This window comes from Saccopteryx bilineata, chromosome 3 (genome assembly GCF_036850765.1).
Source record: "Saccopteryx bilineata isolate mSacBil1 chromosome 3, mSacBil1_pri_phased_curated, whole genome shotgun sequence".
In the NCBI taxonomy this organism is placed as follows: Eukaryota; Metazoa; Chordata; class Mammalia; order Chiroptera; family Emballonuridae; genus Saccopteryx; species Saccopteryx bilineata.
Window position 1 is genome coordinate 172810398 of NC_089492.1, and position 18395 is coordinate 172828792.

At 37.8% G+C, this 18395-nt stretch overlaps 1 long non-coding RNA gene across 1 annotated transcript in view; it reads right to left on the minus strand.

Moving 5' to 3' along the window:
• Nucleotides 1–3464: 3464 nt before the first annotated feature.
• The window catches only part of LOC136330831 (uncharacterized), a 508264-nt gene continuing 493333 nt past the window's right edge, over nt 3465–18395 (minus strand). Inside the window, exons 8-9 of the long non-coding RNA XR_010730391.1 lie at nt 9342–9446; nt 3465–3843 (exon numbers count right to left, since the gene is read on the minus strand). This is a non-coding gene — a long non-coding RNA (uncharacterized lncRNA). The remainder of the gene's footprint in view (nt 3844–9341; nt 9447–18395) is intronic.

The following is an 18395-nucleotide window of genomic DNA, read 5'->3' on the forward strand; positions in this document are numbered from 1 at the left end:
AATCCTCACGAGAAAACCTACAAGTTAGATGCTATTTTTATCCACATTTCACATATGAGGAAATTGAGGCAACAGAAATGTTAAGTAACTAGACCAAGAGCCACAGGTAATAGATGAGGGAGCCAGGCTGCAAATTCAGGCAGTTGGGCTCCTGAGTTCTTGCCCCAGAATCCATTACTCATTTTTTCCTTCTTTCTCCCCTCTCCTACCACATCCCAACACTTCCAACATGGATCCATAGCAGAGCTCTCTCTTGGGTCTGCCCAGCTCCTCACATTATTATGAGAACAACAGACAGCAAAGTGTAAGAAAGAAAATATTGTGTTTCTAATGACATGTTTGTTTGTTTGTTTGTTTGTTTGCAAGAGAAAGACAGACAGGAAGGAAGTTGAGAAGTATCATCTCATAGTTGCAGCACTTTAGTTGTTCATCGATTGCTTCTCATACATGCCTTGATAGGGTGGGGGGTCTTAAGGCAAGCCAGTAACCTCTTCTTCGAGTGAGCAACCTTGGGCTTCAAGCTAGTGACCATGGGATTATGTCGATGATCTCACACTCAAGCCCGTGACCCCACAATCAAGCCAGTGAGCTTGTGTTCAAGCTGGTAACCGTGGGGTTTTGAATATGGGACCTCAGCAGCCCAGGTCAACCCTCTATCCACTGTGCTACCATTGCTTAGGCCAGTGATGGGCAATCTTTTGAGCTCGGTGTGTCAAAATTTGCCAAAAAACCAAGCATAACTCAGGTGGTATGTCACTTCAAGAAAAAAAAACATAATTTCGCCATATTTATAGTTTAAATAACAAAAATGTATAATTATAATATATAACTGTATTTAATAAACCAAAAACTAATTATTTAACTTACCTGCTTAGTGACTTCTTTGTTCATCTGTCAATTGGTTTCTTTTGTTGGTCTTGATATTATTTCACTTGTGTGGGGTTCCATGAACTAAGATAAGTGAGGGGGAGGGGGAATTCTTTAACTAACCTGCCTATTAGTGACTTTTTTGTTGCTGAATTTCATTGGCTAAATCTTCAATTGAAGGTTGGTATTTTGTACACTTCAAGCCCAAGCAAGCGCTACTAACTTCATATGTCAATCTGTTTCTTTTGCTGGTTTTGATATTATTTAACGCTGAGAATAAGGTCTCACAAAAGTACATAGAGGGAAAAATTGTGAGTAAAGCCATTGCTATATTTTTCAGGGTGCTAAAAGTATGTGGTAATCGGTTTCAGGCACTCCAAATTTCCTGTTTGTAGTGGCATTCCTCTTGATTCTCCAAGCGGCACCTTTCCAGATTCTCAAGCTTTGACCTCAAGTTGACAAACACCTGAGCCCAGATGCTGTCTTGAAATTCTGCAAGTTGCATCTTATGTAAATTAAGATGGCTGCCGCTATTTCTAATGGCGGGGAAATGGCACCCATAGCATAGGCCCTCGACTCTCCCAGCTGCCCCTCACTTATCTCAGTAATGATGGTCAATTAGAAATCCAAGATACCCCAGAACAGTAGATTGGACGATGATTGCTGTGGTTATGTGGTTGCTGGTAATGGCGATCACAGGGCCCCCAGAGATGTGTCCCCTGCATTCCGCTGCTCCCTGCTCCGCCAGCCGGAAGTGAGGTCAAAGATCCCCTAATGGCCTAACCCAAGTCTCCGAACTAGATGCTCTGTGCTGGAGTTCTGTTGTTTTGGCCTACAGACCTCTGGCACAGAGTGTCTACACTACAGCAAATGTTTTATCCTTGGCTACTGCACCTGGCCGTGCAGGAGCCGAGGATGAAACATCCTTCTCAGCATGTGGCCCCATACTTCTTTGGTATGTGGCCGCATGTGGCTGCGTGTCATCGAAAATGGCTACACGTGTTAGTGCTAACACGCATGTTATAGGTTCGCCATCATGAGCTTAGGCTCTAATGACATATTTACACTAGTTAAAATTATTCAAATCACATCCTAAAGAGTTTTAAAGAAAATTAAAGCGGGGCACAAAATTGAAACATTTGGGAGCAGAAGAAAGCCAGTTGGATGAGGCTGTATAAGAAAGTGAGGCAGATAAATGCAATCAAATCATTTTACTGATGACACTGAGGTATATTAAGCACCCATAAAATCAAATCAAGCTTTCTAGGGGAAGTTTAGAAACCTCTTATCTAAAGTTTATAATTCTGCAAACCCACTGTTATTATTTTCATTTTACAGATGAAGAAATCGAGCCCCACAGAAGTTAACTTCCTCAAGATCAAAAAACTAATAAATGCCCAAGGCAAGATTCATACCTTGCTCATACATTGCTCTGTCTGTTTCATTCTAAAGTTGTGCTTTTGAGATTATGGTCCTAACACAATAGGTCACATTCAAAACATCATCTAAATGAAGAAAGATCAGTAGGGGAGTCCGGGTAAACAAGGTCACCACCAAGACATCTAGGCATTAGGAATGGCACAGGAAAGCAGCACTGGGACCATGGGATTACAGATCAGAGGCTGTGGCCTCAGTCTTTGGTTGTGGGCATCAGTCCTGTGCCCACTGAAAGTAAATGCTATCTCTGATGGGAATCGGAGTTGCCTGGATCATCTCAGAGCCAAACAAATAAAATTAGTTGCTGCAAAGCCTTTCAGAAAGTAATCAGAGTGTAAGTAAACCCATGAATGTATAGCATGAGTCCTGATAGAATCTGAAAACAAGGGAATGTAAAATGTCTAAGAAGAATGACCAACATATAAATAAGAAGCCAAAGGAACAGAGGCAAACTGCAGGACAGAGCCACACCTGTGAAGGGCTAAGTATGATGTGCCTACAGACAAAAAGATGGTGAATTCTAGACAATAAAAAATGTTGATGAGATGAAAGAACCACCTGTTTTATGTAGAGCTCCGAATAACCAGATCATAGTGGACAGTCACTCAAATAATGCCTTCATAAAACAGAGTATTATTGAGAATAACTCAATTCACAGGGAGCTTAAGGCGGCCAGTACTAGATAGCCTGTCAGGGAAAATAGAATGATAATTACAAAAAAGAATCATATCCTCAGAAAAACAAAAGTTAATCAAACTAAATTTGTAAAGTCTATCTTATAGACACATTGTCTGGACTCATGCTCTCAAAATTACCATTTTTGATTTTATGCCAATTTATTTAGCTAATTTAATGAGTTTGTCCTGTTACTTCTAAACTAGATATACTCCGTGACTCATATTTTACTACCTTTCTAGTTTCTTAAAGAGTCTTGAGAAATTCATAATCACAGAAAATACAATCATTTCCCCAAAATTAAACAATGATGTAATGGTTTCTGTGTCTGTTGTAGAAAAATCAACCCATGGCAATCACATTTTAAAATCTGAATAACTCTAAAATTAAATTGAAATGCTTTTATCACACAGTAAGAATTTTTAAAATTTTCAAAAAGTTCTGGCTACATAGGAAAATTGAACATAGTACAGAGAGTTCCCAGTATCCCCTATTATTAACATCTTGCATTTGTCACAATGAATAATTGATGTAGTTTTAACGAAAGTTCATAACTTACTCAGATTTCCTTAATTTTTACCTAGTGTCATTTTTCTGTTTCAGAATCCCATCGAGGACACCTCATTATATATATCATGCATGTTTAGGTGCTTGTTGAATAGGAATTTCTCAGACTTTCCTCATTTTTGATGATCTTGACAGTTTGAGGAGTACTGTGCTCGTGTTGTGTAGAATATCCTTCAATTTTAGTTCGTCTGATATATCCCTTATGGTTTGGCCAGCATTATGGGTTCCAAAAGAAGAAAAATGAAGACATAAAGTGCCATCCATTCTCATCACCTTTTGGGTTTGCACCTATATTTCCTGAATGAGCAAAGAGAATGTGGGTGGAGCAAAGTGCTTGGATGTCATGAACACCTTGAAGATTGGGATGCTGAGAATCATCAGGAAGACATTTTACAGACACAATTACAGAGAAAATGGGGACATACCCCTTGTTCCATGGGACTTTCTCCCTTTATTTCTTATATAGCCATAATAAAATGCAATATACAGTCAGTGATTTCAAAGTTAAGCATGACTGCATTACTGAAATTTTCTTAAGGCAGATGCTGGGTCAATACCTCACTCTATCAGAAAGTAGGTATCATATATCTGATATAAAAACCACATATATTTCAGGTATTACTGTGAAAAACATTTGCCCTTGTAGAATTGTTTACAAAATAGTGTAATACTTGGAAGTACAGAAATATAATTGGGAGTTATGGGAATATATTACATATTTTACTACATGTCATTCATTAGCATAAATTAACTTTAGATATAAAATGCATGACAAGACTCCATAATAAAGAAAAAGTATACAAGAGCAGTGTGACAGAAAGATATAGAACACAGTACAGACAAGATGGAAATAAAAGACAATAAAGAGATTTTATTCATTTATTCAACATATTTACACAACACCTGCTATCGTGTTACTTCTAAACTAGATATACTCCGTGACTCATATTTTACTACCTTTCTAGTTTCTTAAAGAGTCTTGAGAAATTCATAATCACAGAAAATACAATCATTTCCCCAAAATTAAACAATGATGTAATGGTTTCTGTGTCTGTTGTAGAAAAATCAACCCATGGCAATCACATTTTAAAATCTGAATAACTCCAATCAACTTGAAGTAATTCTTGATCAAACACAAATGAAAGCAAATTTTATTGAATAGCACTAAAATTAAATTGAAATGCTTTTATCACACAGTAAGAATTTTTAAAATTTTCAAAAAGTTCTGGCTACATAGGAAAATTGAACATAGTACAGAGAGTTCCCAGTATCCCCTATTATTAACATCTTGCATAAATTAACTTTAGATATAAAATGCATGGTTGCTATCGGCTAGCAACCATGATAAAACCTGGATATATTATGCAGAGTAAAAACAGTTACAGATTTTTCTCTCGTGTAGTCTATTGGGAAGATAGATGATCAAATAATAGCATTACTGAAACTTGTGCAGGAAAGGTATACCTCAGCAGGCCCGGGTACTCATGCCCTACATGATCACAGAACTTCAGCAATGACCTTTGCTTGGTACCTGGGAAATGATCTAGTGAATCCTTGGAGTACACTTCAGAGAAAAGTGTCTCTGTTGTATGCCTGAGGCCTTGGCCAGACCAGAGAGTTCATGCTAACAATGGGATTTATGGTGAACACTTACTTTTGGACTACACTATACTCTTTGACCACTGGAGTGCTGAAAACTGAGTAGCTAAGGTGCTGGGTGTGTACACAACTTACCCCCAATAAAAAACCCTGGAAACCAAAGCTCAAGTTAGCTTCCACCAGTGGCAGCTCTTCACATATTAAGGGCAGTATATTCTACTTTACTGGAGAGGACAACTGGAAGCTTATGCCTGGTCTCTCTTGGACTCTACCTATTGACTTTGTCCCTTTGCTGATTTTAATTGATATCCTTTCACTGTAATGAACTGTAACAGTGAGTATTACAGCTTTCTTGAGTCCTGGAAAGTGACTGGCCCTGAGAATGACTCTAGAGACCCCAACATTAAACCATAATGAAAAGTTGAGGCACTTACTCTGAAAGAGAAGAATATAGTTTATGGAAATTACCTGAAATAGACAAGGAGGTCAGGGAAGGCTTTCCTAAAGAAATGCAGGTTGAGCTGAGAGCCAACAGATGCATAAGAAGTTATTAGTAAATGGGGCAGGAGTGGGGAGAGCTTTCCAGATGCGGATGCACACACACAGAAGTCTCTGTTGGGGAGAGCAGAGTGTGTGTGAGCAGCTGGTGCACAGGGAGAACCAAGACATGGAGTGGAAGATGGGCCAGAGAGTCCTCAGGGTCTGGGACTGGTAGACCATGTGAAGGACTTTGATCATTATCCTAAGAGGATGGGAAGCCATAGGAAGGTTTGAAGCAAAGGGGAGGGAGATCATCACATTGTCCTTTTGAAATGAGAATTCTGGCAACAGGGTGGTGGATTGACTAGAAGTGACAAGGGCAATGAGTGAACACAGGGTGATCTCTTTTTATCATACTCAGGATGAGAGATGATGGTACTCCTAGCTGGGGTGGTGACAGTGGAAATGTTGAGAAATGGAAGCTTTTAATAGGAATTTAGTGGGTTGAGTTGACAGGACTTGGTGATAAAGTGAAAATGAGAGAAAAAATGAATGATTGGGGGTGGGATCTACTTTTCTGACTTGTACAAATGACAAGATGCTTGAGCTAATCATTAAGGCAGGAAACACAAGGAGCGACCAGACTTTTTCTGGGGATAAAGCACCAGCATATTATGCATGGGATCTTAGATACACTGAATTTGATGTGTCCTTGAAGCTGAAAGTGGAGATACTTATAGGTAACTGAGTATGTATGTAGATAGATTATATAAATTCATATTTTATTCACAAATTATAACAACAGATAAATATCCAAGGAGCAACTACATTTGCTAGGCATTGTTTTAAGTACTTTACATATATATACTCATTTTATCCTCACAACAACTAGATGAGGCAGATATTTACATATTCAATATATAATGAAACTATTATAAGTTAAGCTGCATGTAAAGTTACACAGCCTGGACAGAATCCTATGCACTCTGTCCCTGGGACTTATGGTCTTACATGTCATGCTAAGCTATCTCTCATAATAAGCCAAGGAAGAGGATGAGAATAATTTTGGACACAGTATGGAGTAAAACAGGAAAGGGATTTTGAAGATACCAATATATAATAACTGATTCATTGCAGAGAAGACTTAGAATATACTGCCAGAAATATGAAGAAAAAGAGGAGACTGAAATACTTTAGAAGCCAAGAGGAATTAATATTCACAAAGAGGACATGTTTTTTAATGCTATTAAGAAGTTTTCTAAGAAGAGGACCATGGATTGACAAAAGAAGGTCACTGTAAACTGAGGAAAAGCTATTTTGATGGAGTGATCAAGATGAAAGCTAAACTGGAGAGGGGTGGTTGGGAGGTACGGAAATGAAGAGAGAAATGTTCTAACAAATTTGGCCATAAAGGGGAGAAAAGAAAGGAATATCTGCAGGAGACACAGAGGCAAGAAAGGGTTATTTGTGTGTGTGTAAGATGGAAGAAATTTAATCAAGTTTTAAAGTACATGGAAAGAATACAGTTGAAAAGGTGTAATTGAGAATAGATGGTAGAAAAGGGTGCATTGATAGTGTAAGCTTTTTTAGCAGGTGGGATGAGACTGATAGGAATCAAATAGTTTATTCATGTACATTCAGACAGAGCCAGAATATATGTCATAGAACTAGTAATAAATCCAGGTCCTGCCTACTTCTTGGGTTAGCTCCCACACCATTCTCCTGTTGATTTCTTTGTCTTTCTCTAGCTATCTCTGCCTTCTTCCCTAACTTCTTATGATACATTCTTCTCATGTCAGATACTATACACAGGCTGTTCTTTTGACTGACAATGGCCTATACTCTGCCCAATGCGTTACTTGGTCATCCAGTTCCTAGTCAGGTAAAGATGGTTAATAAATAGACATTGGATGACTGAGCTGTGTCAAAAAAAACACTTTCTGAAACAATCCTCTGAAACGCAGTACAATTTTGGATATTTATTTCAATGTAATTCTGGCTTCTGGATACCAATATAATATTTTTCCCAATATAAATTCAAATCAGATTTAAAGGAGATATTGGAGTGTACCAGGCATTTTGACTTTATATATTTAGCTATATTATTAGATTCAAACTGATATTTATCACTCCCACAAATATAAAAGCATATGCATAGTCATCTTACTATTGTATGATAAAAAAGAATATTTTCAAGTAGACCCTGACTATACTTAGCATATCAACAAATTCTCTTCAATTAAGCATGCACTATAGAAAGCCAAATTCCAATCAGAATGTCAATTTATTAATTTATGATGAGATGTGCAATTGCCAATTCAATCAGACATTTTTGTCAATCTGACCAATGCTTATTTTTATCCCAGACAAGATACGACCACAGACTGGTGAACCTTATATAAAAATATGGATGGATGACAATAAATGAAAACTTGACTTGGAGTGGGGAAAGCAAACACACAGTACAGTGTATAGAGAAGTGTTATAGAATTGGGCACCTGAAACCAGTATAATTAAGTTAACCAGTGTCACCCCAATAAAATTCAATAAAAAAATGTGGATAAGACCAGAAAACAGACTAAAGGTTTCCAGGAGATTGGGGTGGGAGTAGAAATATTATTGGAAGTGGCACAAAGGAATTTGGGGAGAGGAACCAAGGACTGTTCTATAACTATAGCTACATGACCATCTCTGTGTTACTTGAGTATGTAAAAGATCTTAAGAAGTATCTTTTATTTGTAGAAAATACTCTTGGTATAGGAATGCCATATACTACAGTTGGGCTTTAGAGCCCCTGAATCTGGGTTCAAATCCTAATTTATAACTCAATTTCTTGGTAATAAGAAAGTTACTAGGGATAACCCCTGAACTTCTCTTAGTTTTATTTTCCTGGTCTGTAAAATATATATACTTCAAAAGTCATGGGTACGTCAAAAGTCATTTTGAACACTTATGAGAACCATGTAAACAAAGCTTATAGCACACAGCTGTCACATACCTGAGGCTCAATTTATCAGTAGTGTAATGCTCACTATTGGTAATGTTCAAGTCCTTTATTCAGGAATCCCTCTCTCCCAGATTGTACTTAAATGGGCTTAATGACATTTGCCTTTGTGATTTTTCTTTCCTATACTTTCTTAGTCACTAACCTGGTTATATTTATACAGCCTTTCTCAAACTCTGATTAGGTTTCTGATTAGCAAATTATATTTTCCAGTCTTGCCTCTTACTTTTTTCCCAGAGACTACGTTGATTAGAAAATCTAGAGACTCTAATCTCTTGAGTTACATATTTATAGAAAAAATTTGGTTGACTGTGAGTCATATAAAAACCGTAACCATTTTGAGGGGCTTTTAGTCAATTTAACTCTCAAAGAGCATCTTGTATCCAAGTTATTGGGCTATACTATCTCATGCCCATATATTAACAGCATAGTTTAAATTTCTTCAAAGAAGTAATACAGTATCTATAGGAATCAAGACCCAAAAGAAAATACTCTTTTACAGATATTGCTTAGAAGCACAGTTCAATCTGTTAAGATGGTCATTAATGAATCAGAACTCAACAGGGGCAGAAAAATGGGTAACTGGTATATGCAGGGCCTGTTCTGGAATGCAGGTGGCTGGTTCTATATGTAATCTGACCAGCTGCATCAAAATGGCAGAAAAGACACTGAACATTTATGGGACAGTTGTGAGTAGAAAGCTAGGAATTACCAAAATCCATAAATAAGAGTCTGAGTGGAACTGAGGGAGTGGTGATCTCTATCCAGAGGACTTGCTGGTTTTTCAGGAAGTAGCAGGCAGGCTTTGATCATTGTCCTGTAACAAAGCAAAGTATTGGTCAAATAAGTTTGTAAAATATGATTTTTATGTTTGCTCGTTTATAGTTTGCATTGGGCAGTGCCAGATATATGTGGTCTGTGAAATTGCAAATTACCTTCCTGCTTGGGAAGGGCCATTGTCTTGCTAATGTTTTGCCAAGAGAGAAGGCAGAAAGGAGCTATGCTTGCAGAGAGAGAAAGGAAAGAATGCGGGTGCTGAGGAAGAAGCCATGTTGGCAGGGAAAAAGAGGGTGTGTGGATAGGGAACCAAGGTGAGGAGCTTTTGCGAGCTCCGCTGAGACTGGTGAGGCCTTTGATTCTAGGAGGAACTAGAGAAGATTCTCCTGGTTGTGGAACCGGACAATGTGTCAGGGCTTTGTGAATCTGAATGAATGAAGAGGGAAGTGTTTTCCCTGTGTGGTGCTCATTGGCCAGTGCAAAACTTTAATAAGTAATAGCCCACCATTTTTTGGCTCCACTGCTTCTTTATTGTCAGTCCAAATTCAGTGAGAACCTGCATGTGCATGGCCATGATGGCGGAGGCCCCTGACCCTACACAAAGAATTGTGCCAATCAGTTCATGCTCACAACTTCTTAAATTCACCAATCAGCCCTTGAAACAGACAAGATTGATGGTCATAAAGCATACTATAAATTATTGTATGTGACACTGAATAATTTAGGATATGCAGCAGAAGTTTAATAGACATGGTCAGCCATCTTGAGAATTTTTTTAACTCTAACATACTTCTAGGAAACAATGGTTCAAGTTTTCAAAAATCTGGCCAAGAAATAAAAAGAAAAAAAAAGAAAAATTCACCTTTTTCTTTCCAAAAGAAAAGTCAGCCTTATAGCATTTATAAAAACAGTTTCAATTGTTTTTAATAAAGAAAATATATATGGGGTGATCAAAAGTAATATAAGTCACATCAGTTTCAGAGAGTAAAGGATAGATTCATGATGAATCTGAGTTGGTGACAAGTAGGAAGGCAGAATTATTTTGATTTGGATATTTCGTAACAAGACTCTTGGTAGGATGAAATAAAATTTGAGCAAAAGTTCCAGAGAAGTAGAAGTGGCTTTAGATTTAAATTCCATCTTTCAAGCCAACTATTAAGCCACCTAAAAAGAAAAGAAAGTCTTTGAGCATTCAGAAAATGTAACAACAACAAAAACAGAACAGAACAACAACGGCCACCCAATTAATCTACCTAACAGGATGAAAGAATTAGTTCCTTTGATATTTAAGAAACTTTAGAAAGAAAGGGACAAATACCAGGAAGAAAAATTAACTCTTTTTATTCCTATTTTCATCTTGTTTCTTTTCTTAGATTTTTCATAAAGTCTGAATAAGAAACTCTATGTCTTCTTTCTCTACATAGCAATAGATAGTGAAAGAAAGCAGTGATGATGGTTTGCTAGAGCAGAGGGTGACAAGGTATTGTAATTTATGCAGGCTTCATGGGATATAGAAACTGTTTATCAGATTGACTTAGAACAAAGTATTGATACAGATTATTAAGCACCACAATTTTTCTAGAAAAAATTTTAACTTTTAATGATGTAATCCTTATGGTTCTCATACAAAACTTTCATAAGAAATAATTTAACTTCCTTGTGATCCAGTTTTCTCATTAGCAAAAAATGTTATTAAGATACTAATAAGAGAAAAAATACATTTCCCTAGGATATGTGTTGCTAATAAATTACCTTAAAAATCTTAGAAAAGAAGAAAAGATCCATCATTTTTATTAAAGTGTGCCTGTGTAAAACTTAAGACACAGAGATATCAATTGCTTTGGTCTGATGATTGTCTTAACCATTAGCAAGAACCATTAGTAAGATCCCTGAGAGAAGGAAGTGGAAGAGATCTTCCCTTGTAGAATATGCAAAGTTGCTGCAGGAAAGTTTCAAAATACCAAGTTTTCATTGAAAACTTAAGGAAGTCATTGCACATCAACTACACCTAAGCTGCTGTCAGCAACTCACTATTTACCTTTTTTTAAAAAAGCATAGCAGAGAAAGTACATTTTGTTTTAGATACGCTGTTCATCTTGTTTTGTAAAATGGATCCAAGCCTCTTTTCTAGTACACAACATATAATATATATTACAACATATATTTCCTATGATGGGCATTTGTGCAGAATGCATCATGCTGGGAAATACAGAGACTATAACTATTAATCAAAGAAGTTGAATAGAGTTCCTCTCAAAAATGGAACTGGAAAAGATTGACTTGATGCAGAATATTATCCACAGTATCTTTTATATCCTTGTGCCCAGTTAAAGCTGAGATTGTGGTTCTGGAAAAGCATCTCTTGAAGCACTGTGTTGGGCACTGGGGATGCTCAGATAAGACAACTGACCTCCAATTCCTGGCCCTCTTATGTTGCTGGGAGATGAATTTTAAAAAGACAAGATTCTAGTAAACAACAGAGTTAAGGACAAAGGAGAAGCCATATCTAAATCCCCCTGAGGCCGGGAAAAATGTCAGTAACAGGCTAATGGCCAAGATCAATCTTGTATGATAAAGAAAAATCACCCATAGAGACCAGAGAGGGCTTTACTACAGGGAAAGAAAATAATACCGTAACACATCTGGGAGACTACAAAGAGTTCAAAGGGCTCTTAAAAGAAAGGGAAAACAAACAAACAATCCAATAAAAAAATGGGAAGAGGACATGAACAGACACTTCTCCCAGGAAGAGATACAAATGGCTAACAGATATATGAAAAGATGCTCAGCTTCATTAGTTATTAGAGAAATGCAAATCAAAACTACAATGAGATACCACCTCACCCCTGTTAGATTAGCTATTATCAATAAGACGGGTAATAGCAAATGTTGGAGAGGCTGTGGAGAAAAAGAAACCCTCATTCACTGTTGGTGGGACTGTAAAGTAGTACAACCATTATGGAGGAAAGTATGGTGGTTCCTCAAAAAACTGCAAATAGAACTACCTTATAATCCAGCAATCCCTCTACTGGGTATATACCCCAAAACCTCAGAAACATTGATACGTGAAGACACATGTAGCCCCATGTTCATTGCAGCACTGTTCACAGTGGCCAAGACATGGAAACAACCAAAAAGCCCTTCAATAGAAGACTGGATAAAGAAGATGTGGCACATATACACTATGGAATACTACTCAGCCATAAGAAATGATGACATCAGATCATTTACAGCAAAATGGTGGGATCTTGATAACATTATAAGGAGTGAAATAAGTAAATCAGAAAAAAACAAGAACCACATGATTCCATACATTGGTGGAACATAAAAACGAGACTAAGAGACATAGACAAGAGTGTGGTGGTTACCAGGGGTGGGGGGAGGGAGGACATGGGAGGGAGGGAGGGAGAGAGTTAGGGGGAGGGGGAGGGGCACAGAGAACTAGATAGAGGGTGGCGGAGGACAATCTGACTTTGGGCGAGGGGTATGCAACATAATTTAATGACAAAATAACCTAGACATGTTTTCTTTGAATATATGTACCCTGATTTATTAATGTCATCCCATTACCATTAATAAAAATTTATTTAAAAAAAAAAAAAAAAACCTCAAAAAAAAAAAAAAAAAAGTAAGGGAAATACCATTGAATGTTTTTATAATCCAAGTGACTTGAAACATACCCTGTATGGGCGGAAGGAAGTAATCTACTAAAGAATACTCAGTGGTGGAGAGTGTGGTCTGAACTGGTTTTTTGCTTTCAGATATAGCAAAAGATATTTTTGGAACTACTATGATAATTGGATGAGCATGGTGAGGAATAGGTGACAAAGAATCCAATTAAGACAAAATTCTGATAGATCAATTATATTTATGAATCAAAACTGAGAGAATTTGGCGTAACTCATTGTGGAGGGAGAACACATAGAGGCTCTTTAAGAACCTAGGCCAATGTTGAGCATCTTTTCATGTACCTGTTGACCATCTGTCTGCCATCCATGGAATACTGACTGTTTAGGTCCTCTGCCCACTTTTTAATTCATAGTGGTATTTTTGTTGTTGGATCGTATGAGTTCTTTATATATTTTAGACATGAACCCCTTGTTAAAGGTATTATTTGCAAACACTTATTCATAAAAATTTAAAGGGCCCTTGCCGGTTGGCTCAGCGGTAGAGCGTCGGCCTAGCGTGCGGAGGACCCGGGTTCGATTCCCGGCCAGGGCACACAGGAGAAGCGCCCATTTGTTTCTCCACCCCTCCGCCGCACCTTCCTCTCTGTCTCTTTCTTCCCCTCCCGCAGCCAAGGCTCCATTGGAGCAAAGATGGCCCGGGCGCTGGGGATGGCTCTGTGGCCTCTGCCTCAGGCGCTAGAGTGGCTCTGGTCGCAACATGGCGACACCCAGGATGGGCAGAGCTTCGCCCCATGGTGGGCGTGCCGGGTGGATCCTGGTCGGGCGCATGCGGGAGTCTGTCTGACTGTCTCTCCCTGTTTCCAGCTTCAGAAAAATGCAAAGAAAAAAAAAATTTAAGTACCCCTATTTTCACTGCAGCATTACTCACAATAGTGTAGACATGGAAACAACCTAAGTGTCCTCTGAAGAATGAGTGAATAAAGACAATGTGGTGCATATATACAATGGAAAATCACCCAGCCATAAAATAAATTACTTTCATTTGCAACAACACAGATGGATCTTGGGACTGAAAGTAGTCAGATGGAAAAAGACAACTGTATGATTTCACTTATACATTGGATATAAAATGAAAAGCAACAAATAAATAAGTAAAACAAGCAATCAAACAAAAAACTCATTAAGATATAGACAACAGAATGGCGGTTACCAAAAAAGAAGGGGGTAGGTAGGAGGACAAAGAGGGTAAAGGTGGTCAAATAAATGGTGAGAGAAGGGAGACTAGACTTTGGGTGGTGAGCACACAATAGGGTACACAGATATTATACTACAAAGTTGTACACCTGAAATTTATAGTGTTATTTAAATATTTTTTAATATATTGATTTTAGAGAGGGGAGAGAGAAAAAGGGGAAGGAGCAGGAAGCATCAACTTATAGTTGGTGCTTCTCATATGTGCCTTGACCTGGCAAGCCCAACTTTTCAAACCGGCATTCCAGGTCAATACTCGATCCACTGCGCCACCACAGGCCAGGTTATATAACACTATTAACCAATGCTATCCCAGTAATTTAATTAAATATTTGAAAAGCGAACTTAAGTGAAGAGCGGTGCTGCTGCCTGAGGGAAAATAACAGCCTGAAAGCAGGACTGGTTTGCAGTGGGGGTGCTACAGGAAACGATGCTCTCATTCAACAAGTGAGATTTTACCATATTTTTGTCTTTGCCACCTTTGGGAATCACATAAATACTATCAATCCTTCTTTCAAAAAGATGCACATACCCAAATGTATACCGTACATGTAGGATACAATTTTAAGGCACTCACTGTTTACCTTTGAAGACTTCACTTAAGAATCTCCTAACACAAAATAAGAAGAAAACTGAAGTGGAAATTATAAGTGACACTGTCACTAAAAAGATTGGCAAAGGACAGTAAGGCAAAGAAAGTTAAGAGTGAATAGTCAGACAGTTAGATAGGAAGCCAGGAGAGAATGACATCATGCATACAAGAAGGTTGCAAATTTCCGAAAGTAGGAAATAAGCAGCAATACCATGTGTTATTAAGAGGTTACATGGGATGAGAATTAAATGTAGGCCATTGGTGTTCACTGGTCTGTAGATTTGCTGGGCTACAGCCAGATTCTTGCAATAAGATGAAGTGGTGAGAAAGAAGCAGCAGAATCTATTCAGTCACTTTCAAGAAAACTGTCAACTAGAAAGTTTGAATGAGCAACAGAGGTAAGACAGCAGGATTTTATTTTCTGTTTATGCACAGGTTATGGGCAAACTAGAACATTCTTTTTGGCTATAAGGAAGCAGAGGAAGAGAAAGGTTGAGATAAAGAAGAGAGAAGAAAAATTAACTTTTTTAAATTAATTGGGTTAATTTCATGTGGGAATGTGACATTTTCTATGAGCCAAGACAGAAAGAAAAAACCTTTCTGCTGTAGGGAATAGTAGAGGTGGTGGAGAGAGAAGATGGAACAGACTGTGTGTTAGATTGTATTTATCTTCTTTGCATATTATAAAAAAGGTCACGTGAGTCAAGAGGGTGTTTATGAGGTTAATGGCGGAGGTGGGAAAGGAAGGCTCACATTACAAATAATAGCATACTTTCTTTTTTTCACCATCTTATGACAAATACCTAGCACAATGCATTGAACACAACAAAAGCTCAATAAATATACATTAAACGAATGGCTGCAATTTGAGGAATTTAAGCACACAGCAAAGTTGTGGACCAACTGACTTGTCAAAATGAGAATTAAAGCTAACTGTGGAAAAGTAAAAGGTATTCCAAATATTTTGAAGGTGTCTAAGTAAAGAAATCCCAGAAGTGTTGTAATTGATTTATAAGCCCTAGTGCAGAATTCAGAATAACTTGTAGGGATCTTAGGGGAAAAAAATATACAACCTTCTCAGGAGCTACTCAGCTCTGCTGTTCTCATACATCCTTAGAAAACAGGTATCCATTTAATGACTAAGTAATTACTGACAGTTGGCAGATAAGACATGCAACTTTCTTATCCAGCATCCAATACTCTTCAGAAGAGATGGACAAAACAGAAAAATTGGTTATTAAACTGTCAGTTGGTCATCTGGCTCTGCAGACCACACAAAAGAAAAAGGCAGTATCAACAGACTTTTTTGTAGCATGTGTCAGTAGATAAATGAGAAGGCGAGGTCATCTGTGCCTACAGATGACTTTTTGATAGGTAAAACCATTCAAATCTGGGAACAAAAATCCTTCTCCACCCCAAAACTGACAGCATATTATTAAATTTCTTCCGACAAAAGGCTGCTGAACTGCATTCCCAGTGACTTGGGCACATGATGGGTGATCAGGTGGTATTTGAATTCACATTATATCTAATAAATCACAGTACGTTCACTTGTCCTATTAAGACAGTATTCTACCTTACCAAGTCTGAATAATTTGTGTAAAATTGATTGCTACAGTTCTCACTAGAAGCTCTAATTGCATTCCTGGTATAACTTAAAATGATAACCTTATCTTAATTAGAAGCATGATGCAGAAATGCTTTTGAAAACCTCTGAGAATTAACCTGCATTTTTAAACAGAAGCCCTGGGGCTTGAAATAAAAACAACTTTAAAATATTCCTGTTGAATACGTGAGCCAATGTTAATTTATCGAAACTACAAAAGGAAATAATCACAGTGAGAGACTCAGCGATGCAGCTAACACCTCCTCCAATCCAGCAGGTTGCATGTCTCTCAGAGAATCACACGTAATGTAATTGTAAGGCCTCAATCTCCGGGGCACCTACGGATCCCCAGTGCCCATAGGAAAGTCTCTCTCTGGCTATTCTAATGAGACTCACTCTCCTCAATAAGTGGATCACTACAGTTGTGAAAATGAGTAGACACCAGGAATTAATCACTATAAAGAACACCTCCAGTCCTCCCTTAAATTCCATGCCAGGCTTCTTCTCCCCTAATCAAACCTAGTTCAGTTAACTCTGGCTTTCCTCATTCATTCTAAGCTAACATCCCTCTCTGGCCCAACCACATTTGCAATGTCTAAGTGAAACCCACAAAGTAAAAGGTCCCCTGTGGGACCTTTTATATTTTCCTGTGTATATATTTTCCATATCACCACTCTGGCCAAGAGATGAAGACTGGCTCACTAATGATAACACTGTCTAACAGAACCTAACAGGACATGTAAAAATTAACATTTCCACTACCTTCAACTATATGCTGGCAAGACAAAAAGACTATGCAGTAAACGTTAAAGATTCTCCAAAACAGTGCTTACAAACTGATGGGCCTTCTAATGCTAGGCAGGTTGGCATACATACATCCTCAAATGTACAGCCAAGGAAGTATATTTTGTAGATCTTGTGATCATCCCTCTAACTATAGTGGACTCCAGAAATGTCAAATGCATGCTATTATAAGAGGACCACTCTTTCAAATTAGCCTCAGAGGTCTGTGATTTCTTTCTCTACACTGGTACCCCTTAGAGAATAATAATCTTCCTATAATGCAATTTATCATTTCTTTGTTTGAAAATGAATATGGTTCAAAAATGTAAAAAATTATTTTCTCCTCTCTTAAAGTGAAAAAGTTTTGTCTAGATGTAAGAGGATAGAGCTAGTAGAAACTATTATAGTATATTATTATTAAAATAGAACATAAAATTAGTAGAAAGCAAAAGGTATAATAGGATTGTAGTACATTGAAATTCTATCTAGCTTAATTTATAAGCATAGAAAAAAATAAAATCAAACATAAAAGAAAACAGTTATGAACTAACATTCATTCAAAACAACATTTTTAAAAATTGTCAGTATCCTCATTAATTGCATTAGACACTTTAAAAATGTCTACTATATTCAAGGAGTTGGGTGATGTAATTGCTGTAAAGGTAAATTTCTCTTATATGATAGTAAAAGGTCCTTTTATGTTGAGTTTCTCTTCAATAAAATACATCATTTCAGAGAAGTAGTACTGTGTGCTATATATGAGTACATACTTATGTACCTTGAAAGTCCCATAAATGTATATATTGTTAGATTCAGGGAGTACTGGAGCTGCCAAAGAGTGTAACTATTGCAGAAACAGTAAGTGCTGATATGGCTCCTGTGAGGCTGGGAACAAAGAAGGTCAGAGACCCTTATCAGAAGTTTAGGTTTGAAATTCGCCACTAAGCTAAAACCGGCCCCTGTTGCTATGCCGGCCCCTGTTGCTATGCTGCGTGTGACCTCTCTAGCCAATAGCTAAACTGCCACATCTGCTTCTGTCTATGCTTGCTCACTTAGGATATATAAGGGCTTGGCTGTAAGCTCCAGGCGCGGCTCCCGTTTGCAGCTCCTTGTGGGCACGGTGTCTCC